This window comes from Vanessa cardui, chromosome 26 (assembly GCF_905220365.1).
Source record: "Vanessa cardui chromosome 26, ilVanCard2.1, whole genome shotgun sequence".
NCBI classification, from domain to species: Eukaryota; Metazoa; Arthropoda; class Insecta; order Lepidoptera; family Nymphalidae; genus Vanessa; species Vanessa cardui.
Window position 1 is genome coordinate 8,085,258 of NC_061148.1, and position 26,039 is coordinate 8,111,296.

Genomic DNA, 26,039 nt, shown 5'->3' on the forward strand with positions numbered 1-26,039 from the left:
AATAACATATCCTGGATGACTGATTGATAAATCATCACCTATGGTAAACTGTTAAAGTTAGGTCCATGAAATTTGGAGAGGATTTTAAAAATGCTACCCCTAGGTGCTATAAGTGTTGAAAATTTGTATGAGAATTCATAGTTCTGGAAGTTGGAAGCCTAAAACATACGCACTTAATTTTTTCTGGATTTTTGGCTCTAAGCGGTCAAAGAGATACTAACTTTAAGTTTAATCTGTAAATATACCGCGCGAGAAAAGTCACGGGCAACTGCTAAATTATATATAATTATATTTAATTGAAAAGAGTTTTTTCCGAACCGATGGTAGTTTTTACTTTTACTACAGTTCTGTAAAATGTTGATTTAAAAGTACTTGTAAAAGCTAAATTTATAAAGCACAAGTTTACGAAAGAAACTCTACCCCTAAGGGGGTAACCCTTAGGGGTAAAGTTTCTTAAAATCTGGATGTCTACACCCAATAAAGTAAAGTATAGTAGTGCCTGTAAATAAAAAAAAGCCTGTAAATTTCCCACTGCTGGGATAAGGCCTCCTCTTCCATTAAGGAGAGGGTATGGAACATATTCCACCACGCTCTTCCAAGGCGGGTTGGTGGAATGCACATGTGGCAGAATTTCCATGAAATAAGACACGTACAGGTTTCCTCACGATGTTTTCCTTCACCACAGAGCACGAGATTAATTATAAACACAAATTAAGCACATATATATAGTGGTGCTTGCCTGGGTTTGAACCTGAAATCATCGGTTAAGATGCACGCGTTCTAACCACTGGGCCATCTTAGCTAAAAGTACTTGTAAAAGTTAAATTTATAAAGCACAAGTTTCCATCCCCGTAAGAAACTCTACTAAAGGGTTACCCCCTTAGGGGTAGAGTTTCTCAAAATCTGGATTAACGGAAGTCTACACCCAATAAAGACAGCTATATACCTGATATATAAAGTTTGTAGGTTTTATATTTTCAGAGATTTCGTGATTAATTAGTGAGTAGCACTTTGCTTTAATATATAATGATTATATAAAGTTGTATATAAAGAATATTGACGTGACGAGCGTGAATTATATTTTATTGTATATAACAAGCGTGTCTTCAATAGATTTTTAAATCCGGTTCAAACTAAATATTGCAATTTCCTGTATTACATAAACCCTTAGTTTGCAATTTTTATGATTTTTTGCTTTGTAATTATTTCACAATACAATCGATAAATAAAATGTGTTGATTCATTGGATTCTTTTCAAACTCGTTGTCCGTCTGTGACATCGTTTGTGTACGTCGTAGCCACTTGGTCAAATTGGCCATTAGATGAAATGAGCAGTCACTTAAATCATTATCACTATTGATTTTTTAAGACTTGTGTTGTTACTATTTACTTTTCCTAATTATTACTACTATAGAATCTCCTGGCATGGACCTTACTCTAAAGTAGTCTCTTAGCATCCTATAAAATATTATAATTTAGTAACCGAAAACCATCAGATTTAGACATAAGCAAATTTACAATTTTTTACTAGTATGTTATATTACTAACCACTGTACTAAAAAGTGCCACACAGCCAATTCTACTTCGATTTATACAATAAGGATTCTTCTGGAAAAAAACTCGGTTACCTTCGATTCTGAACAAAACATACTAGGGTTGAGACTGTCGAGACGACAAAGAATTAAGAGAATTAACAGAAGCGTTTTTATCACCCAATTATAACAAAAAACAAATAAGAATTTATCTCTAATTACCCAAGTATACGATAAGCCGACTGACTGATGAGTGATGTCATTTAGCCGATAGTTTAACGTCAGCCTTGATTAAAGTGTCCAGGCGTTACATAGAATGGCTAATTTAACAGTGTGCCTGCGACACCTCTTCATAAACAAACATTTCACCGGCATGGAATGACGAGAACGCATGTTTCTTGATAAATGAATCACACGAACAAATAAATTATTCATTTGTAATGTAATTGGCGTAAAACTTTTTATAAATTAATTGAATTCATATGTTAATTATAAAAAGTAAGCAATGAATTTTCATCTCAATTCGTGTTTATAAAACATCTCGTGCTCGATAAAGGAAAAATATCGTGAGGAAATCTGCATGTGTCGATAGAAAGCTAGGTAGAGCAGCGTGGTGGAATAAAATCTAAACCTATTTCTCAAAAGGACTTAGTCCATCAACATTTTTTTTTGTTAACTATAAGTAAAAGTGAAAGCCTCATAAAGGCAGTTCAATTCAAATATTCTATTCAGTATAGAAGAATAACAATTTCTTATGGAATATCAAAAAATCACCAATAAACATTTGAAGAAATGGAAAATATACAAATCGCATTCTAATTTCAAAATTAACAAATCACATTTATTTTTTATGGTGTAGGTTGGCGGACGAGCGAATGGGCCACCTGATGGTAAGTGGTCACCATCACCCATAGACAATGACGCTGTGAGAAACATTAACTATTCCTTACATCGTCAATGCGCCACCAACCTTGGGAACTAAGATGCTATGTCCCTTGTGCCTGTAGTTACACTGGCTCACTCACCCTTCAAACCGGAACACAATAATACTGAGTACTGTTATTTGGCGGTTGAATAACTGATGAGTGCGTGGTACCTACCCAGACGGGCTTGCACAAAGCCCTACCACCAAGTAAACCAAGTAAACATGCTGTAATTACATACATAAATATAAATTTCATAATATAATGTATCTTACATTTTATTTTGGCTTGATATGGCTTGTGAAGGAGCTATATTGTGGGGCTAGTCTCGAGTTTTAGACTGCAAACCCCATATCAAGGTCATAAAAAATGTTATAAGTTTCCTGACATTAAATTTACAAACTCTCCAAAAAGGTCCAATACAAAAAAATAAAAATTCCTAAAGACATGTAATACTATATTAATTTGAAGTATAAATAATCAATAAAATATAAACCGAATTAGTATATTTATTAAATCTTTTCAATTCATATATTTATACAAACCAACAGTAAAACAAAATATTCTACAAAATTACTATCACTCCGTAACTATTTTAAGAGTAATGTTATTCTATTTTCGCGTTACAGCGCCATCCATGTGCGTACTCGTAACTATTAACGTATTTCCTAATATTTCCACTAGATGGCGTAACTACGAAAGAATCTTACATTACTTGATCGAAATATTACGTATAATTAAAAAGTTAATCCATTTACTATATGTAAAACATTTAATTATGAATTTCCTTTATAATAAAATTTATTAGTTTCACCTAAATTACTTCACTTGAAATTAAAAAAAAAAAAAATAATATACATAATTTACTTTCACAATTGATTCAAATAAACAAATTGATACTGATTACATAAATATAACTTAATATCGTTTATATAATACTAATATTTAACACGACACGTATAAGAGATATTCACGCGACTAAATTGCAAAAATTGATTTGGGCTCGTCCGGGATTTGAACCCGGGACCTCTCGCACCCTAAGCGAAAATCATACCCCTAGACCAACGAGCCAGATACCTATGTTGTTGAAATATTACATATGATTCTACAATTTACAATTTACAAGTACTTTTATAATATGTCATTGTATTCAAACATAATATGATTAATATCATTGAATTTATGAAATGTTACTAAAATCATCTTTAATATTTATGCAAAAAAGTTAAGGCATATTTTATTTAACATTTTGATAACACTTAAATTTGCCAAATTAAAAAAGAAAATTGTTTGACAAATAAAAATATATAAAGGCAAAGAGCTGTCTCCTTGCCTATGTTTTTAATTTCTTTGTGTACACAGCTGCTATCATGGATATTAAAGCCTTCTTAACGATTTATGATCAACTAATAAGCACTACATACATGGAATCATGTTCTTAAAACCCCTAATTACGAATGGCTATTATAACTAACTAGAACCCGCCCTGACTTCGTATGAATGCAATGCTGATAGTAATTATACCACAGAATATGTTTATTTACGACATCACATTAGAAACTTTTAAAATTATCAATATTTCTTTACTATATTACCGATGTATTATATAGCTATATATCTATATTCCTTGTAGCCAACGACAGCGGCTGGCCAGGAATGGATGGTTTCTGCCAGGGATAGAGAAAGGTGGAATTCCTTGGAAGAGGATTTTACCCGTAGGTACACAACAATAGAATAGCACACGAAATGCTCAATAATTAAATCACATTGTTATTTATTTTTATATTTGGTTAATCTGCATATTATGTATTATATAAAATGTTGAATTATATTTTTGTTTGGAATTAAATAAAGCTGTAATAATAATAATATAAAAAACCTTCCTTTCCAATCACCTATTATAAAAAACCGCATCAAAATCCGTTGCGTAATTTTAAAGATACATAGGGACAAATAGCGGTAAGGGACTTTTTGTTTTATACTTTGTAATGAAGCCTATTCCAGTCGTTAAAGGTATAAAGATAAATAAAGCTTAGATTTATTTAATACAATCAAGTTGCTAATAGCTTAGTTATATAGTACATAAATAGAAAAACACGAAGTAAAGTAACAGCCTGTAAATTTATCACTGCTGTGATAACGCCTTCTCTTCCATTAAGGAGAGGGTTTGGAACAAATTTCAGCACGCTGTTCCAATGCGGGTTATTGGAATGCACACGTGGCAGAATTTCGATAAAATTAGGCACGTACAGGTTTCCTCACGATGTTTTCCTTCACCGCCGAGCACGAGATAAATTATAAACATAAATTAAGCACATATATACAGTGGTGCTTGCCTGAGTTTGAACCCGCAATCATCGGTTAAGATGCACGCGTTCTAACCACTGGGCCATCTCAGCTCTCAGTACATAAATAACTGTTCTTAATTAATATGTCTTTATTAATCATACAATACTACGCTGAACTATTTATACCCAATTTACTTCCAAAATACCTATTAAAACTTAGTCACCGTTCATTATATATTTTTTGCCTTTACATGATATACATAATCAATTATCTATTATAATATTATAACTGTGTTAATGTAAAGTAACTCTGTCTGTATGTCGGTCTTTCATGAGCAAACCGCTGAACCGAATGTGATGAAATTTGTATGAACCAAACTTGAACTCCGAGAAAGGAGTTTGCATTTTTTGCATGACACGTGACAACCGACAATCTGAAAAGCGGGCGAAGTCAAGGGAGACTACTAGTTTAAAATATTTATTACTTAAGGATGGCTGTGATAACCAGTGCCCGTACTCTTACACGCTCCAAAAAATAAGTAGTATCAACTAGGGTTGTTGAGGAAGTGATTATGAGGAAGAGGAGGAGGAAGAGGATTTTTCGAACGCAAATTTAGAGGATGCGGATGAGGATGAGGATATTTTTCGAATAAGAGGATGCGGATGAGGAAGCGGCAGAGAGAGCGGATTAGGAAGATAGGAAAATATAAATACTAGCGGACCCAACCGAAAAGCCGTTGTCCTGTCTGTACATAACATACAACACTAAAAAAAGTGCAGTCTTTATATCTTTATTAATTACTTAAGTCAAAATCAAAATTATAAAAATTATAGGGAGGTTTTTTTTGTAAAAAATAATTTGGACGCTGTTTCCCCTGACAACCGGTTTCTTAGCTCATTATATACTCGTACTAATCCAACACTGCTAAAACATCGTTCGCTGGGCATACTTGATGGAGGAGAAGATAGGTATTGCCCTAAAACCCCCAAATATTTCGGATCATTTTTCCACCATAAAAGACTGTGTTGTTCATGCATATTAATTAGTTTTTTTTTAATGTCGTTATTTAATAGTAGCTTTAGTAACACGCACCTCTCTTCTATTGGTAAACGTGGAAGCGGTGGGTGTGGGGCAGGATGTGTCTACTACAGCTCCAGATTCCTCATAAATTGCTCTTAAATTTTGAGGAAGCGATAGCGGAAGAGGATTTTTAATTTTTATTTATGAGGAAGCGGTATCGGATGAGGAACCCAAAATATTGCGGAACTTTTGCATTATGAGGAAGAGGAAGAGGAATCCTCAGCAACCCTTGTAGGTATCAACAATACATCAATAACTTTTTAAATTTTAGACTTGAACGTTAGAAAGTCATTTTGAAAATAAAAATATTAACACAATATTAGGTATAATATTATTATTTAATTTAAAAAAAAATAATAATAATATAGCACTATTACAAACCGAAAAAATAAAGTTCATATTTTATATATGGTCACATTGACCTAATAATGCTAAGCTATCGAGGCTGTCCTATTCAGGACAAGCAAAGGTAAATCTTTCCACACAAATATATATACATTATGACATCTGAGTGTAACATACAATTAAATATTTCGTCAATTTTCTTTTTTTTTTCATTAAAACATTTTCAATCAATAACATAAATGTGCGTTATTTTTTAACGTTATTAAATTCGTTATATCGATAACGTTATTTTTAAATTTAAATTTCGAACGACTACTAAATAGTCCGCAATACAAGTCGTTCACTGATATCAGATTAATTTTCCCAGCAATTGAACGCGAAAAAACAACTTTTTGCCGCCATTTTCTCTCGCATAATAATGACGTTGTATCATATGGTTTTGCTTCGAGTAATTATGAAATTACTTTATGACGTGATACAAGAATATTGGTTTGATTTTATCACTTTTTAAAGATGTTATATAATTTGTTGTTTTCTAGGTTCAGAGTCTAGACTAGTCTGAATAGTTTTGTTGTTAAGGTAATTTGAAATTATGTAAAGCAATCGCTATTTACGTGTGTTATGTTATGTATCTTTGTTTGTTTACATATTTTCTCTAGTCGAAAGCATGGATTTTTATGATATTATTCAATGAAATATTTAAATAATTAGCGAACCGCCCCTGCTGCCCATGTGTGCAATACTGATACTAAATATTAATTTGTTTATTTACGATATTTAGTAGAAATTTCTAAAATTATCAGTGATTCTTTACTACATTCTCCATCACTCTTTTTATTAAAAAAAAAACTGCATCAAAATCCGTTGCATAATTTTAAAGATTTAAGCCTACATAGGGATATACGGACAGAAAAAATCACTTTGTTTTATACTATGTAGTGATTTTGGTATATTCTGGCACTCAGCTCGCTCACTGTACCTCTCGCACACGCGCAATATTATTTATTTAATAAATTTTATAAAAGAAACGCATCCAGGGTAAAGAGTACCACATAAAAAGCATTTTTAAAGCGAGATAAAAAAAGGATGACTGGCTGTAATTAGTATATTCTTATAATGACTGTACTCTAAAACATTGGAAACTAATTATTGCATAACTTACTTCTTGTTCAGGCTACGTAAATGTATACCCAAATGGTTATTAAAAAAATTATAATTATTCAGACAAATATTATGTCACCTTAGGCAATGATTATGATCAAAGCGTCACGGTAGCATGCGTAAGCGGTCCCGTGGCGCCCGCCGAAGACTGAGAGGGTACCACTGGTTTTTTAGTGGGCAAACCCTGTGGACCAGGGCGCACTCGGCGTCCAGGAAAGCAAGGAGTCCCACACACCCCCCAACTTTCCATCAAGTGTGGGAAGCGCGTAAATCGTTTTTCCAGCGATAAAAAAAAAGAAAAAAAATAGGCATGGATTATGAGATCGAAATTACCTTTTACACTGTTACCGTTTCAAATTTTTGTAACGACGAAAGTCGTTCTCTGTGAAACTGGTATTCGAATAACTGTAACAGAAAATAACGTTGACCTTCGCCATTTAAATTATTCAAATTTGAATCTATTAACAGTAGACACATTTTTATCTGTTACACAATAGAATGTCTATTTATATTTTTTATTTATGACATACTTAAATAATTTAACGTTATAAAATTAATATTCCGCGTTAACGTAATGTATACAAATTAATATTATGCGATTTTTTGCTTAAAATGGACCTGTGCGAAGCTGGGGCGGGTCGCTAATTACAATAATAAGGTGTATTTTTCAATTTTACTCCTTATTAATTAATTTAATTAAAATACACATTATTAAAAAAAAAACATTGATTTCGATTTTTAAAAACGCTCGAAGGCTCCTTTTTTTTCAGACATGGCGTTAGTAATTAAGGCCTCTAGCATACAGAAGGTATTGGATTTTGAATTAATTTCAAACCGTTTTAGCAGCAATAGCCTTGACAAAAATATTGGATGTCAATGGTACTTTCTTCAAGGCAAGCCGAACAGTATTATTTAATACGGTATTGAATTAAAAAAAAAAACGATGTATATTTATGTCAATGATAATATTTAAAAAAAAATTATAAGTAAATGTAAATTTTTTTTTAATTACTTTTAGTTTTTGATTTTTTTTTAATCTTTTGCTTGTGCCTGAATAATTAGGCTCGAATAATGATACGATTTTTTTTAATGTTTCGTTCGTCATTGAAATGACAGATTAAATATTAAACACGTTCATTGTTATAATGCCAATTATTGTTAATAGCGTACAAACGTAAACAAACACCATGGGAACATCCACCTCCAAGCTCGAAAAGTCTTGAAAAGTTAAACGACAATCACTACTCAAGCAGTGACGCTGATCGTGTGGACGCGTGGACACCATTTTGAATTTTTTTACGCTTGTGTCAAAACATTATCAAATGTGTAAATAAGTTTTTTTTTTTTTAATTATTTATCTGTGCATTTCGGACTCGAGTCTTAAGTGAGTATTTTTTTAAAATATTTATTATGTGTTGTTACGTTTAAAAATATTCATGAAATATGATATATCATTATAAATACTATTAAAAGTATTAAATTAAATAGAATATGTTGTACGGTTTTAATGTAAAAACGTTTTGAAAAAATGTGTTATTAAGGCGTAAATACCTTGTTATGGCTTTAAAATTTGTTAAGTACTTGTATTATGGTGTTACCGTCGTTACTTCTGATTTTCCATAACACAAGTGCTTTAGCTACTTCCATTGGGATCAGAGTAATGTATGTGATGATATGTGGTGATATCTCATATTTATTTATTTTGTAAAAATATCTATCTATTATTAATTAATATATCTTATATTCTTAAACTATTATTATTTTACAATCGCGTTACATAGGTACATATATAAATCTTAAATTTAAGATGTATATATGATATTAATAAGTATGTGTATCGTTAAGTGCAATACGTGGTAGATCCTTAATTACATCATTGGTGGTGGTACCACTTACCACCAATGCCTTACTTATTGTTATATAACATAGTTCGAAGATTTAAAGTCGATTTAATGTAGGTACCTTTTTTTAAAAATAATTAAATTAAAAATTCTTAATGTATTCAACAGTATTGCGTATTTTAGTTTGGAAGTTTATTGGGCGTGAATCGAGTTTAAAATACTTGAAAATTGAATGAAGCGTTTTGTACGTAACGTTTAAGTGGATAGTTACTGATCCTAAGTTTTACTCGTGTCACGTGTTCTGAGTTGAAAACTCCCTGTGAACTGTTGATTGATTCTATCATTGCGACGAGCAATTTATTGTTATATTATTTATTGTTATTTTATTATTTAATTTTAATTAACTATACCAGAACATATAAGTTCATAAAGGCAGACTTGTCCCAATCAGACAGACTACTAAGCTTTTTATGTTAATTTATGTATGGGTTAATAATCTTTAAGATATTTAGTCTCGTGATGATGCTGTTACAAAAAATGTCGACACTCATTATCTATATAGGGAAGGCAAAGATTTATCGAACTTATAAGAAAGAAAGACGTTAGCTATAATCGGTGGCTTTGTATCTTACAAACAAACAAAACCTTACTATCTACTCAACAAAAGTAATATACAGTCCAATTCAGTCCAAATATTGGCAATAATATATTTACCAGAAGTGGTGCATGGGCATGTTAATATTCTTTACAGCGCCAATACAACAGGTAGCTTATTTAACCGCCTGACTATATTTATATATATAAAAATATATACTTCTGAATGTAATCGAAGACAGTATTTATAAAACTTCAAACATTATTTTTTTTAACGTAGGTAAATATGTCTTCATTTCGATATGTGGAATGAACCAAAATTAACAGTTGTAACAAATTTTTTTCTCCATGTACCTTAACAATTATAATTATAAATCAAATTATCGAATACCAAGCACGCTGAGATCTCCATTTCTTGAGTTAAAGTTAACCCCCACGCTAATCTGAAGCATGTTTCTGAAAGTACATTTGTCAGATGTTCAAATGTCAAATTTCTTCGTCAGAAAATTATCCTGTCTTAGTTTAAAAAAAAACACAATTTATAGAATGGTAATAAAACGCTTATAACAAAATGGCAAACAATACCAATTAAAAGATTTAAAATTATTTGATAAAACCCAAGCTTATGTCTTCATCGATATTTATTTAACAAGATATTAGTAAAACTTCAATTATAAAATAAAATCTTTCAAAGTCATTCATCGTTCACTCATTTTACTCATCATTCTTTTTCCTTCGTTCATTAAAGCTACACTAGATTTTGTCATTATAGTTCACATCCGTCGTAACGGAAAGTAATAAAATTGTATTTTTTAATAGTCCCTATTAATTTTGTGACCATCTAGTAAGAATTACATTAGTTTTATTAGAACTTCGAGAAGAATATAGATTAAACGTATGCAGTAGATAGTAATCTCTAAAAGATATTCTGGACATGTTTTTATCTCACTCTCTTAAAAATATATTACTTGTGTAGGAAGAATTGCCAGAGCAATGATTGTTTTTTGTCCTTAAATCGGAGTTGATTACAACATCATTAAGTAATGATATTATATATGTATATACGACTTCATTATCACGGATAATTTTACATAAAGAATGCACAGACCATTTATTTCCTGGGACACTTGATGTCAACTCCTAAATATTCCAAGATTATCAGTGGTATGTAGGTGATTCAAAGTTCAACACTTTGCCCAACCTTTTGCGTAGGAACCACCCACACATAAAACGTTCTACCACCAAACACCAACACTTGTATTCATGTATTGTTGGTCGATATAAGGAGGAAGGGGGTATAACATCACAATTTCCAAGGTTTTGGGAGCATTAGTGATGTAAGGAATATTAAACATTTCACATCAATGTCTAGGTGCTATGGTAAATAACCATTAAGTGACCCAATTGCCAGGCCGCCTACTTGCTTGACATAAATTCTACATACCAAAGTCACAAGTAAATTCAAAATCGAACTCGTTTGTTAAGTAACATTAAAATTTAATTGCAAATAATATATATTGAAGAACAGAAATGTTAAAGTTTACGTAGGAAAGTTGTACACCTTGAACGGTGCGACCTGACTTGCTATAAGCTTTACACACGACTTTGAATGCATTATCGTACTTGACATTACGTTCACAATAATTGAAGTTATTTGCCACGTCCTGACCTGACTTCGCCCACAGCAGCTATTTCGGGGAAAATTTTCAAAGTCTATCTGCGTTTATTTATTTTATGGCCCAAAAATACCGAAGTACATTTTATAAATCTTAACTCATCATCGAATGGGATTTTTACGATATAGGGAAGTGACGAGCCACTTGATGGAGGTGGTCACTAACACCTATTAGTCAAAACTCTTTAAAACGTAATAACCATTCCTTATAAACTTGGGAGCAAGGATTACTTCCCTTGTGCCTGTAGTTACACAAACCGAAACACAACAGTATATATTGCTTTATAAGAACATTTAATTTGTGGGTGATACCTACTCAGACAAGGTTGCACAAAGCCCTACAAGAGATGTCGGCCTGACTCGAATATCTATATTTGAGTCAGGTTAGTCATGGACCCAATTCTAATGCTAAACAACAATTGAACCTATAATACAACATAACATGACATAATATTGTTTTCTAGGTTTGTTTAAGAGCATTAAGAGATGTCTAAAATTTATTACCTATAGTGCCTACTAGCGGTGATTGCCGAATGGTCCGTTAAATTATCAATAAAATAATCCGGTGCAAGACCCAGGCTTAAAATGACTACCAACGTTTTCGTTCGTTCTTCAATCATAAGATTTAATTTTTTTTTAATTGAATTTTATTAAAAGAACATTAGACCCAGCGAGGGTGCACTTAATCCAGGATGTATTAAATTTGCGGAAAAGGAAACAAGGCGTTATAAATTTACCTTTACTTATCGTGTTTATTTGTCAAAATGATCTATTTATCTTTATCTAAATTATAAATTAACCAATAAAAACTAAAATAGAAATAAAGAATATATTACATATATTATATTTTGACTTATATATGCTCAACAATGTTTCTAAAACAAGCTTAATTCAACATTCTATTCAGAAACATTCAATTGATTCTTTAAGAGAAACCGGCCATCTTCGAAACCGGAAACGCGCCAATACGTTACATCACAGATTATATAACCTCAATTTCCATATATCATCCGTTCGGAACTCATCGAATCACTAGTAAACTATTTGTTAATATCATTATGTATTACCGAATATGTCAAAGGAATACATTATTAATTAATCTATTTTTAAACTTTGAATATTCAAACCTTTTTGCAATGAAACCTCTTTGATTTTAATATTTATATGAAGCTTAAAATACGGAAAATAAGTAACTATGCTGTTATTTTTTTTTTTTATAAATTAGTAAAAAGCAGTATAATAGTATTTTTCGTTATTTTTGTATCGAGATTGTGAAATTAGACATACATTTGTAGGTGTCCTCTCGATATTTTCCTTTTAATAAAAATAAAAATTAAGTTGTGCTTGTCTGGATTGGTCCTCAATCATTGGTTAACGTACGCCACGTTCTAACCACTAGGCTTTTTTGACTCTTTTTACATCTATAACTATTACTTGTATTCTACGAAACTTCGCTTTTATTCAAAAACTTTTTAGAAATTTTGAAACCTATGACATGTTTTTTTTTTTCGTTTCATTGTAAACTGCATGTCACTCATCTTGAAGACAAAAGGGTTGAAACCTTTTTGAATGAAATTATAGAATACATAATATTCTATAGTTCAATAGAATTGCAGTTTGAATATTTGCCGTTAGTTTCGACTAGTATATATGTATACATACTATTAATACAAGAAATAAGAATAAACTTGTAACCCCTCAGTTTCCGTTTGTTTGGTAAATAGAACGTTTTTGGGCAATGGTATACGCATATATAATAAGATACCGGAAAATATAATCAATTTTCCATTCTCAAAATTTAAAAAGATTATTAAGACTAAATTAATAACTAAATAAATCATATTATTCATCAAAAGAGTACTTTCAGAAAGAAACGCCTGGAGATAGGCTCGGCTTCCATCATAGGACACTAATTACTGTAAATTGGACATTTACAACAGCATTGTAAATCTGTTTATTTAAAAAGAGCAACTATGCGAGTTTCTTGCCGTTTCTTCTCGCTAGAAGCTGCTTTCCGAAACGGTGGTAGTATTTAATTGTTGACGATTCAAAAACGCTTCATTGTGAATTTAATTGAATAACATTGATTGGATTTGATTTGATTAGTTTCGTCTTCAGATACAGTGATATCGGTACTGACAAATTAACTATGAAATTTGATAAAAATTAAATTATTGTATAAATATACTTAAATAATCTGAAATTGAATCATAAAAGCACATCATTGTTTTATCACATTAAAGTTCGTAATTTTTAATCTGTATATCACGTCACTTAAAACACAAGCCGCTGTAGTGTGACGTCATATAGCCAAAAACTGTTAGTTCAGTTAAATAACTAGGTACATATCTATCAAGTTTCATAGTAATTGTTATGTTACCATCAAATTTATTTAAACATATACAGGAAATCTGCAAAGTATTATTAAGGAGTAAAATTGTTTAAAAACTTAGTTACAAAACAGTTAAAAGTTGTACAAGTTAAAAGTTTTAAAAAGGAGAATTTACTAACATATGTAGTTGTAATGTTCACATATATGATTGTAAGATCGATTTACTAGTTACATATATATATACCGTGCACACACACCGTCTTCACCCGCCCCCCAATCATCTATTTTATATTCCCGCGCTTTCCGCGATGTGTGTCACTCGAGGGGACAGCTTTATAAATACACAGATAATATATATATATCGATATATAATATAAGTATTAATATTTATTATATTATTACAGATCTGTGTACACTACAATAGTAATTATCCTCACATACATACAATAGAATTTTAGTTGATAAGAATCTCGATCATTCCTCATTCTAACATCATCTTCTACTTTAATAAACAACTTATCTGCTAGTATTTTTACAAACAGACACTACACACCAACGACAGCGATTGTAATTCATTATAATCCCAAAACACTCCAAATATTTATAGCAGACGTACATTCCCGACTGTAGTTTTTACCAATATGACGTCACTAAAATGACTGACAGCGTATTGGCGGGAAAAAAAATTAATTTAATTTAATGGCAAGTAAGGGTGATTACATATTTTTGTTGTTTTTGATTTATTGAAAATCAACATTTTGAAATACTTTTTCAAACACAGTAAAATAGCCTATTGTGTTCTATAATACTTCCCGCGCAAATGTCTTTGAAAATAGTAACCAAGCCTGTGGTCAGAAGGACGTTTACTATTATTCGTTTTATAAATACACGAAATCACACCGTCACTTAAGTTTGTGACAACAAAAGCAAATTACTCATTCAATTGCGTTTTTACACAACATTCACGGACAATACAGCTGACACTTATAGTATGAGAAACGGCAAATACGGTCAAGTGCGTGTGTTAATAACTCATAAATGGTTCTGCATAAATAATAAAGCAAATATCAGATTTTATTAATTGTACGAAATTTTGTGCCAGTTTTATTTTTTAAATGTCAAATTTTATTATGACGTTTCATAATTGAATAAAAGTCTACTTTTTTTTTAATATATGGCTTTTATTTGTGCCAAGAGAGCACAGATTATTTCGCCTATGTCACGTGCGATGGAGAAGACACGATGGAGATTGAACGGTGCGGTCGAGATTGCAGGCTTAAATTAATTTTAAGGGCACAATAGTAGTAGACTCTCTGTTAACCCATAGCCTAAAACAATACAATAATATGTAAAAAGTCTACTTATTGGATTTCTATTTGATAATTTTGACATTGGCTAAATAATCTGTGCCCTCTTGAACAAATAAACGTAAAATTAAAAAAAAAAATGAACGTCACAAATTGAATTCATAATTAATTATGATATTTTTTCAATATTATTACTATGAGCATTAAATGATTTGTGACAAGCTGAGCTTTTGAAATTATAACATATATCTACTAGCTTTCTATCACGCTATTATCAGTAAGGGTCGCCACACACGAGCCGTCGGCCTTAACAGCAAGCTTTTATGAATATTTTGATAATGATTTTTGTATGTTTATAAAACTTCGAAAATAAGACATTATTTAAAAAAAAAATTAGTGAACCAATCAATTCTGTTACATGATTGATGACTTTTGCGAATGTTTAGCCGTCTATACAGCGCATGCAAAGGAAACTCTCATAAGGAACATTTTCCTCGTTTTTAGAATAATTTTCATTAATACTCTTCTCCTCTTAATAATCGCAGCGTAATGCTGTATTTTTTTTATTTTATTTATAGATTTTCGAAACACCATCAGCATATTCACAAAATATTAATAAAATATAAATGAATGTACGGTGTAATACAGCTCTTACAGGCGTTTACATTTTAAATTTCAAGCAACAAAACACTACAGTCGTACTTTAATAAATCTTTAAAATAATAACAAAAACATGAAAGAACCAAAGAAAAAAACCAATTAATTAATCCAAATTGAAAAGATATACTAAAAATATACAAGATGTCCTAAGTTTTCCTTGATAATAGGGTTATCTATCACTAAAATTATGTTTTCAAATCGAACCAAATGTTCCTGTCATTAATTCGTTCAACCAAACAAACAAATTGATCTTATATATTAATAAAAATATATATTCACTACCGAAAGCGTTTATGACGAATTCATTGATTAGTTAATAATTCATTAGTATTGAGTATACGTTCGTGTTAACGAGATGACTTTGTGGGCATGAGACAGTTAACGTTGGAAAAAAATACATTATCCTACTAATACGTATTATAAAAGCGAAAGTTTGTGAGGATGTATGTGTGTATGCTTTACTCTTTCACGAAAAAACTACTAAACGGATTTTGATGAAATTTTACAGTAACATGGGTTATATATCAGGATAACACATAGGCTACAATTTATGGTGACTTTATGTAATTTAGTCATAAAATAAAGGCACATAACAAGTAGCTGTGCGAAGCCGGGGCTGATCGCTAGTACTTTTTTTTAATGCAAGTTACCTGGTAAATGAGCCACTCGTTCAAACGTTAGAACTGTAAGAAATATTAATCATTTCTCATATGGTTATATGCGCCACCAACCTATTGAATTAAGATTTTATGTTTCTTGTGCCAGGAGATACACTGGCTCACTCACCCTTCAAATCGGAACTCAACTATACTAAGTATAGATGCTTTGAGGTAGAAAACATGATGAGGGGGTAATACCTACCCAGATGTGCTTGCCCAAAGGCAAATAAAATTAGATTATATAATTAACTTTTACTAACTTCACGTAACTTTAATGTATAATACATATATCAAACAGGAAAATAGTATAACTAACCTTCTTTGTAAAAAAGTCTTGATATTTGAACTCTATAACTGTAATTCTAATTTCGATTCAATCATTACACTCAATTAGAACTCTAACTAAATTGACCTCGATAAGTAAAACATAATTGTATAATTTCAGTTTGAATAAATTAAAAGAAATATCCAAGCAAGGTCAAGGAACAGACCTAGTTTTGATTATAGCTTATTATCGGATTGAATAAAAATAGTAAGTTTATTATTTCTCAAAGATACAATCGTAAAGTAACATACACAAGAACACGCATTCACGGCATTCATGGTTAGATTCACGCACGTTTTACACGTTAGATTAACGCGTGCATCTTAACCGATGATTGCGGGTTCAAACCCAGGCAGGCACTGCTGATTCATGTGCTTAATTTGTCTTTATAATTCATCTCGTGCTCAGCGGTGAAGGAAAACATCGTGAGGAAACCTGCATGTGACAAATTTCATAGAAATTCTGCCACATGTGTATTCCACCAACCCGCATTGGAACAGCGTGGTGGAATATGTTCCAAAACCTTCTCCTCAAACGGAGAGAAGGCCTTTAGCCCAGCAGTGGGAATTTACAGGCTGCTGTTGTTGTTGTTGTTGGACAAGTAATGACTGTCTCTTTTGTTAAGAGGTTCGTTTATACAGCGACTTCCTGAGTTCGAATGTTTCTTTTTTCAAATTCAGATTTTCTAATTATACTTACTCCGCTTCAATCTAAGCCATCTAAATAGGTACAGGCACAAACACACACATAAAAAAAAAACCATATACGATCCAAATGTTAATAGAGTTTATTGATACGTACGTATACTCGTATTATTCTTCTGTGTATGTATATTATATACAACGGATCAATTTTTAAATACACACTTATATACATACTAAATTGCCACCTGGCTTCGTTCGGGTGAAATAACTAAAACTAAACAAATACGGTTTATCATTTACTTTTCATATATTTTTATAAACTTTTTTTATTAACTAACAATAAACATTCTACATACAACCTGAACGCGCCCGTAAACGTCAAACATGGCCGCCCGTCGAATCAAAATATTTCTCCATTTATATTCTGGGGGCACGGCAATGCCCCAGCCAAGTCTCGAGCAAAACGGGCACGGCCGTACCATCTTTTCTCGAAGCTATTCGCGGCTGTTTCGCCCCCCTATATCTTCGAAGTGGACAAAGCTAGGAGTTTGGATTTTCGGTGACTAATAGTAGGCATTAGAACAAGCTTGAGTTTGAAATTACATGCCAATTGAATTAATATTTTAGGATTTACGATCGATCAAAGTTACAACATTTTGTCACTCACTGACTCATTGACCGATCATCAAAAATCTAAGGTACTTCTAGCAGACTTAGAAACTTCAAATTTTGCATCAAGATAGGACATTAGCTACATATAGAGGAAAAATTATAAAAAAATTAAATATACCATATAAAACAATTTTATATTTTCGGTTTGGCAAGAACATTGTGTATGGATTTTGACTGCATTGTTAACTTTTTTCGTTATGTAAGTATTCAATTGGATGAATACATGTGACTACAATTAATACAAATTAACACAGAAAATTCATAACTCTTTAAATTTTAAAGCTCCTTTGTACAGCGATAAATATTGTATGCGCGCTTGGGCTCAGGAGACAGTAATGGCTGAATATAATCGACTCCGAAGTATATATCGCCCAGACTTGTCTACCTTAGAAGTAAGATAGAGATAGAGAATGGGTTCTAAGCAAAGCAGTAGCTGAAGTCCAAGAAATTATGAGGTCACCTTAAAAAAAGAAAGAAATACACTTACAAAACATAAATGAGATCCCACCAAAAACATTAAATGTAAAAAAATGCCAAGCCTCTATAATTATAATATAAAGAAAACTATTGATACAATTACTAAATGTTGATTTATAACGACATAATAATTTGAATAGGACTTGGCTTTTATGAGATCTCAAAACTTTTTACGATGGAAAGACTGCAGCGAGAGGCTTGGCATTTTTTTACATTTAATGTTTTTGATGGGATAATATACATAGATAAACAAACTTACGGTCGTACCTCATTCTTTGTACCTGATTAACAATACTACATCATTGCACTCAAATAATTCATTCATAAAAAAGAACATACGTCACCTTGAATTGTGCAAAATTCAAGTTTAATCGGTTAAGTCGTGTGTCGACATATCCGTCGGTTTGGCAATCAGTTTGAATATAATTTATCAATTAAACATTATCAATCAATCAATCAAATCAGAAACGATTACAAACATCGAATAATAAGCTATTACCTTTGCCAAACATTTTAAGATTAAATAAAATAATTTTAACATTGTATTGACGGGATATCTTCGGTCTAGATCTTGAATATATACTTTCCGTTTCCATGCGGTAACAAGAACAACATTAACACTTCACTCCAGCGTTAATTCACATGTGGCAGAATTTTATTAAAAATAGACACATGCTGGACCCGATGTTATCATTCACCACAAATTATATTATTATTCCTAGTCGTTTCCTCATTACTGATGGTCATAACCACCATGCGTGTGGCTCTCCTGTACACTTCGCACCAACTTCCTCCAGTCATTTCTACTCTGTGCCATTCGTAGGCAAGTTTGGGCACTGGATCCTGTAGACGTCTTTACTGTATCTATCCACCGGGACGGCTCTTCCCCTCTCTTCCCCTCCACGTGGCCAAACATTATAATATTTGCCAGGCTATCCTCCTGCCTAGCCACATGGCCAAAGAAACAAAGTACGCGTTGATAATACAGCACACGAAAACTCCGTAGCGATTGTCTAGCACTGTGCCGCCTATTTAGTCGAATAAATGCCTTTGAAATGGATCGTAAATCAAGCAAAGAGTTTGCTTATTTACGACATATATCTTAATAAAAAAAAATATCCTAGTTATTCGTTAATTATAGATACAAAATCTAATGCTATTACGCCTTAAGTGGCAATTAAGCTCCATTAAAAACTACGCAATTTTTGAAAATTAAATTTATTTATAAAATAATTTGCGTAATTAATACTTGTATTAAAAATGTACCTACTTGTAACTTTTAGAAATTCCATTATGTAATTTGGCCATTAAAATATGGTGAAACTTTACCATATTTTGTTTAAGTGAGTTCTTGTCTTGAGAGCCTTTTTAGATCGACAATTTACTGGATTAAACGTAAAGTTATCACCGGTTCGAATTGTTGATTCTACTGAGAAGAACCGGCCAGAATCTCATTAGAAACTCTTTTCCGACAATCAATTAAACGGATTATTTAATATTATAAAAAAAAATTTCGTTCACAGAATCATAAAACTATTATTTTATGTGCTGCTGATATAGATTCTACGTTCTAGGTCCAAAGTTTCAGGAAAAACAGAGTATACTATGTTCTTCCTTGCGATTCCTATATTTTGCTAAATTTCATCGAATTCGGTTCACTGGCTTAGCCGTGAAAGCGAAACTGACAACGTTTCTTTCGCATTTCTTAGTTCGCAGTTTCCGCTTCTGGGGTTACGTACCCGATGTCCTATTCTGGACTCGTTAACGCACGACTAAATAATTTGGAAGTGAAAGCGTAACACACTTACTATCGAATTTAAAGATTATTTAGGGTCATATCCAGCATTTACATGGCTTAGATGGTCCTATGTGACCTAGACTGCAGTTAAATCATTTATGATCTATTCATGATTTACTATAGCTTAATATACAATTTTTTATTTACTATTTTAACACAGACAACACTCACTAATTGTGACCATTATTAGCGTATATCTTTAAATTGAATTCCAAAGTTATGACATCAATTTTGCCTATAATTCAATTCCCAAATAATCAAACCCGCTGAGTTTCGGATGCCGGTTTTTCTGAGATCATTTTACTATACTGTACGGCTTCTTATTTGATTAGAGATTTTACCGAAATCCAAAATGAATACCTAAGCTTGGTCAAGATATCGACCAAAGATATCGCGTCATTTCAAGGTTTCCTTTGTTTGTCGTTAGTTAAGTATAAATAGCATATACAACTTCCTTGTATACGCCCAATATACGATTCGTTGGTCCAGTGGCTTCATATAAAACCGTAGATCTAGAGGTCCTGAGCTCAAACCATACGTAAGGCGGCAAAAAGTTATGGGATAAAAAAAATAATCGTAGCTTGGATTTGCTAGTTGAAAGGCGTCGCTGAACTCTTTCCGGTCTTTTCAGATTTGTCGTCCCATCGGATTTGTGTATGTGTGAGTCACCTGCGTTTGCACACACACTTGCGTCTCATAATATGCTGCATAGTTGGCTCTTGAATTTGGGGGCCATGGCACCTATCGGTCAGGTCGTCAAACGACAAATAAAACTTTATCGACTAAACTAAATTTTATCGTAGATTAAAATACTATATTATACAAGGTGTTAAGATAAGAAGCGATAACACATTCAGATATTGCTTAGAGGATTGTTCACATTACGATGTAACCCTAGAACACAACCTCGCACACAATGACAACAATGCGCTGAGCACAATTCGATCTCACGTTTTTTTTTTGTTTTTTTTTTCTACAATAACTCGTACCTTTGTTCTCTTATCGATTAGAATCTAAATTCTCGTTACAGATAATATTTTAATTAACTTTATGTCAACATGCACTTTTACTATCCGAAAGTTCAAACATCGAACGTTCTTTGTTATCGATTTTCAATATAAGATTATTGCGATGGCAGATTATACGTTGTTAATGAGTCAAATTTTACTTGATGGTAGGGCTTTGTGGAAACCCGTCTGGGTAGATACCACCCACTCATCAATTTATTCTACCGCCAAATAACAGTACTCAGTATTGTTGTGTTCCGGTCTGAAGGGTGAGTGAGCCAGTGTAACTACAGGCGCATTGACGATGTAAGGAATAGTTAATATTTCTTACAGTGTCATTGTCTCATCTCATCACCATCAGATGGCCCATATGCTCGTCCGCCAAGCTACACCATAAAAAAAAATCCCGGTATTAATTCCGAACCTATTTAAGACCTTACTTTCAACGTGATAGCCATCAGTGTAGATTTGTTTTGTTGCAACCTGAGTTTTGCAGCCTTGTTGACTTCCAGGCAGGATATATTAGGTACATACATATGTATATAAATGTATTTAACAAACATGACTGTATTTTTAATGTTGAAAAGGAGTAAGTACTGAGTTTTTTGCCGGTTATTCTCGTTAGAATCTATTTTCCGTACCGGTGCTATCGGAACCGGCTTCATTTAATATGTTTATTAAATGACGATTCAAAAAGCTTTGATTTTATGTTAACTCATAAGGATTCCGGCCTGGATTATATTTTAGATAACGCAGAGACTTGTTTTAAATATATATTATTACGCTCGCTGTAATATGGTATTGGGAGATCCATGTGATATAATTATATGTACATTGTACAGCCTGTAAATTGTCGCAATGCTAAGTTAAGGCATTCTCTCTCTAAGAGATAAAGGATATTAGTATTGGGGATGGTGGATTCACATGTGCAGAATTTCTCGGAAATTAGACACATGCTTATCCTCATGATGTTTTTTGCAAAAATGCAATTAAGAGCATTTATAGCCGTTTTCATGAGAATTTTTTTATTTGAAAGAAAAAACTCCGTATAAAACTTTTGCCTGTTTTAATAAAATCTATTGAAAAAACCCAAATAAACAATAGTGATATTATAAAACTATGTTTTGAATTAAATAAAAATTTTATAATAATTTTTAAGCGTATTCGACTCCAGGTCCTGGTTTCAAATCACCAAGTAAAGCTCATTTATTTCGGTACCAGTCCGACGGAAATAATGTATACTTCCGAGCGTCAAAAGAGAGAAAAGTTGTTAAACTGTGAATGGAATCTTTCTGATCGTGAAGAATTTGCAATTCCATCGCAATTTAAGAGTGAAGAAACAGAAAGTGTACCTGAATTTTCGGTCAAACTACACATAACTGAAATCTTAGGAGGACAGCATATCGTACGTGAGAAAAAACACAATTGTAAATGAGTTTTAAAGTGTAAACATTAAGCTTCAATATCCACAAGTACAAAAAAGCGTGTCTTCCTTTTCACTGATAATATTGGCGGATTTGCTGTAACTAATAACACAAGACTTACAACACGCTGCGCAAATCCTTATTAATTTGAATATTTAACATATTATTAATCCTAAGTATTTGCAATAAGGTTTCAATAATTTGCTATTTACTTTAGATTAATAAATTATATCTGTGACATTTGTCAATATGATTCTGCAATACAATTATGTCTTAGAATATCCGTGTTAATATTTAATCAAGTTAGCTTCAATATGCTTATTTATACAATATAAAGGAACTAGCTGAATCGCTGATTGAATCCAGTTTTCAAATAAGTCATTTCAACATTAAAATTCTCAGAATTAAACTTAGGCTAACTTTAATCACAATTTGTAATGCGAGAGACGAATTCAAGATTGTAATCATCTTTATTCAAGTAGGCTCAAATAAGCACTTTAGAATGTTACAGGGTTGAACAGAATTGAAAACCACAATTTTTAGGATTCAAGCTTGTCCCATAATGGTCAACATAATCGGTTCGATACTTTAGCCCTGAAAGCGGACAAAATTACAGTCAAATTTATGAACTAATTATATCATCTGAATTGGAAGGAAATTCCTTTATAATGGGCATTTTTTCATGGCAAGTTTTGTCTTTTTCTGCGTGACATTTTATTTCATGTTTCTCATGATTGACTCATAGACCTGTAGATCCGGAGATCCTAGTTTCAAATTCTGATATTAGTAACAGAAATCTAGAAAAAAGTAACACTCTTTCCAAAGTCAAATATCTATTTGACTGAACTTCCATTTTGATTTAGTTAAAACATCCGATCGTACATAATACCCCTTATAATATTGGAAGCAATATATCGTAGACAAAAAAATAGTAATTTTAATATGCGGATTTGGTGCTAATTGCATTATCGTGTATTTTTATCGTAGCGGATATTTGTAAGGCAACCGTTCTAGATTTTATCGTTTGACGAATATCGTAAGATTCATTTTGAAATTTTTTACGCCACGCTTTACACATTTAGCATGTGGAATGGTGGCAAGAATGCAAGCAGCATTTCTCCGTTGAATCGCAAAACGTAGCAAGAAGTCATTTCAATCCCATTCGTGAAATGTCCACAACCGACTTACGATAGACCTATTCTTTGCTCGAGGAGAAGGAGGAGGAGAAGAGAAGTTTTGAACTTATTTCGCTACGCTGCTCCAATGCGGATTGTTGGATTATTGAGTTTTTAATATTTATTCCATTTTTTTTAATTATTAGTGTTGAAGCATATTTGCGCACGTTGAAGAGCGTGCTTGCACAGCACACTGCTGTATCGGCTCTCGTGATCACGTTAATACCTAAAGAATAACGGCATTGGTTTGTTTTACGACTCAGGTTGCATGAATTGATGCGTATACGGATATATTGTCCGCTTACAACAACAACAACAACAACAGCCTGTAAATTCCCACTGCTGGGCTAAAGGCCTCCTCTCCCTTTGAGGAGAAGGTTTGGAACATATTCCACCACGCTGTTCCAATGCGGGTTGGTGGAATGCACATGTGGCAGAATTTCTAAGAAATTTGTCACATACAGGTTTCCTCACGATGTTTTCCTTCACCGCTGAGCACGAGATGAATTATAAAGACAAATTAAGCACATGAAACAGCGGTGCTTGCCTGGATTTGAACCCGCAATCATCGGTTAAGATGCACGCGTTCTTACCACTGGGCCATCTCGACTCAATGTTGTCCTCTTAAAAATGATTTATTTATCTATAATACATAACCGTGTACAATGTACATGTTAATTAATGGAGAGGTAATTAAAAAAGAAAACTATCGCTGTTTTACGACTGGTAACATAATGTGGTAATAATAATACGTCACCGTAATTTTTCGAGGGTGTACGTTTTGGATAAATAGACGGTCACGTGACCTTAGGTTTTTGGAGATAATATTTTTTATTTTATTACTTATTCTGATGGAAAGTTATTACCACTGCCCATGGACATCTGCAACACAAAGCTAGTTCTACAGAGTGGTTGTGCGAAGCTGAAAATGTCTTAAAAATTGCGCTGTTGTAGATTTTCGGATATCAAGGTGGTGCGGGTGAAACTTCGAATTTGTCCGAAGGTAAAATTCCCGATGAAGAATTCGGTAGAAAATGCAGAGTGATCCAACGTGAGCGTAACTCTACGCAAATCTAAAGAATCAAGCACATCGGAAAAGGCTTGATCGTCGATAATTCGATCTACTTTAATATCGTATACAATTCCAGATTCAATTTAATTAGATATTATAAATTGATTTAAATATCCATACTAAAACCTCATTGTCATGAGATACCTAACACTCCAACGCAATTATACGAAACAAGTAGTAATTCCAATTACAATTCGAGGAACAAGAAATGCAATCTAATACACAATCGAATTGATAAGTTTTTACAATCGACTTGGTTTGTGTGGAATTCGCTTTATATCATAAGCGAACGAAGGATCAATTCTACTCCCAATTTTTCACTTTGTCACAATCGAATCAAAAATTAATCTATTTATTTAGTTTTCTTAATCTACTAACATGACGATCCAATTTTTGATTCAAAATAGAATCGAAAACGTTCCAAAATCAAAATAAACTTTATTCAAGTGGGCTTTTACAGGCACTTCTGAATCGTCATTTAACAATTAAGTGAAGCTACCACCGGTTCGGAAAGTAGATTCTACTGAGGAGAACCGGCAAGAACCGTATCGTACCTTCATAATAAAAATAAATATTTTCTTTATCAAAAATAATACTTTTATACACAGGCTTACTTTATTATTGTTGATAATTAAAAGTTGAGAGTTGAAAAGTTACGGCGAGTAAATTCACGAGTGCTGGACAAAGGTCTTCTTTAGTAGGCTGAAGAAGAAGGTTTTGAGCTTAATCTTTATTACCTGCCTTTTCTATCATACAATAAAAGTTTTAGTCAATAAATCAATATTATGTAATGGTTACTGAATGAGTACGTAATACTATTTTTATTATATATGTATATTTATTAATTTGATTTGATATCAAACTGAAACAAATATTTTAGCAACAGTTGCTACGCTATAGCTGTGATACTACCAATGATTATAATGAAGCTTTTAATTTGATATCTTTTTTTAAAGAATGTGTTATCGGTCAATGCCCACAAAGTCAGTCAAAATCGGCTCAGTTATATAGTCATAGACAAACAGATACTTTATTTTTTTATACGTA

General features: G+C 32.3%; 1 protein-coding gene and 1 non-coding gene across 2 annotated transcripts in view; one reads left to right on the forward strand and one right to left on the reverse strand.

Moving 5' to 3' along the window:
• Nucleotides 1-3,454: 3,454 nt before the first annotated feature.
• Trnap-agg lies at nt 3,455-3,526 on the reverse strand. The gene has a single exon. It is a non-coding gene; the product is annotated as a tRNA-Pro (tRNA).
• A 5,033-nt stretch (nt 3,527-8,559) lies between these two features.
• Nucleotides 8,560-26,039, forward strand: part of LOC124540840 — a 29,287-nt gene continuing 11,807 nt past the window's right edge. Inside the window, exon 1 of the mRNA XM_047118566.1 lies at nt 8,560-8,714. The gene's annotated coding sequence lies outside the window, so the exon portion shown is untranslated. The remainder of the gene's footprint in view (nt 8,715-26,039) is intronic.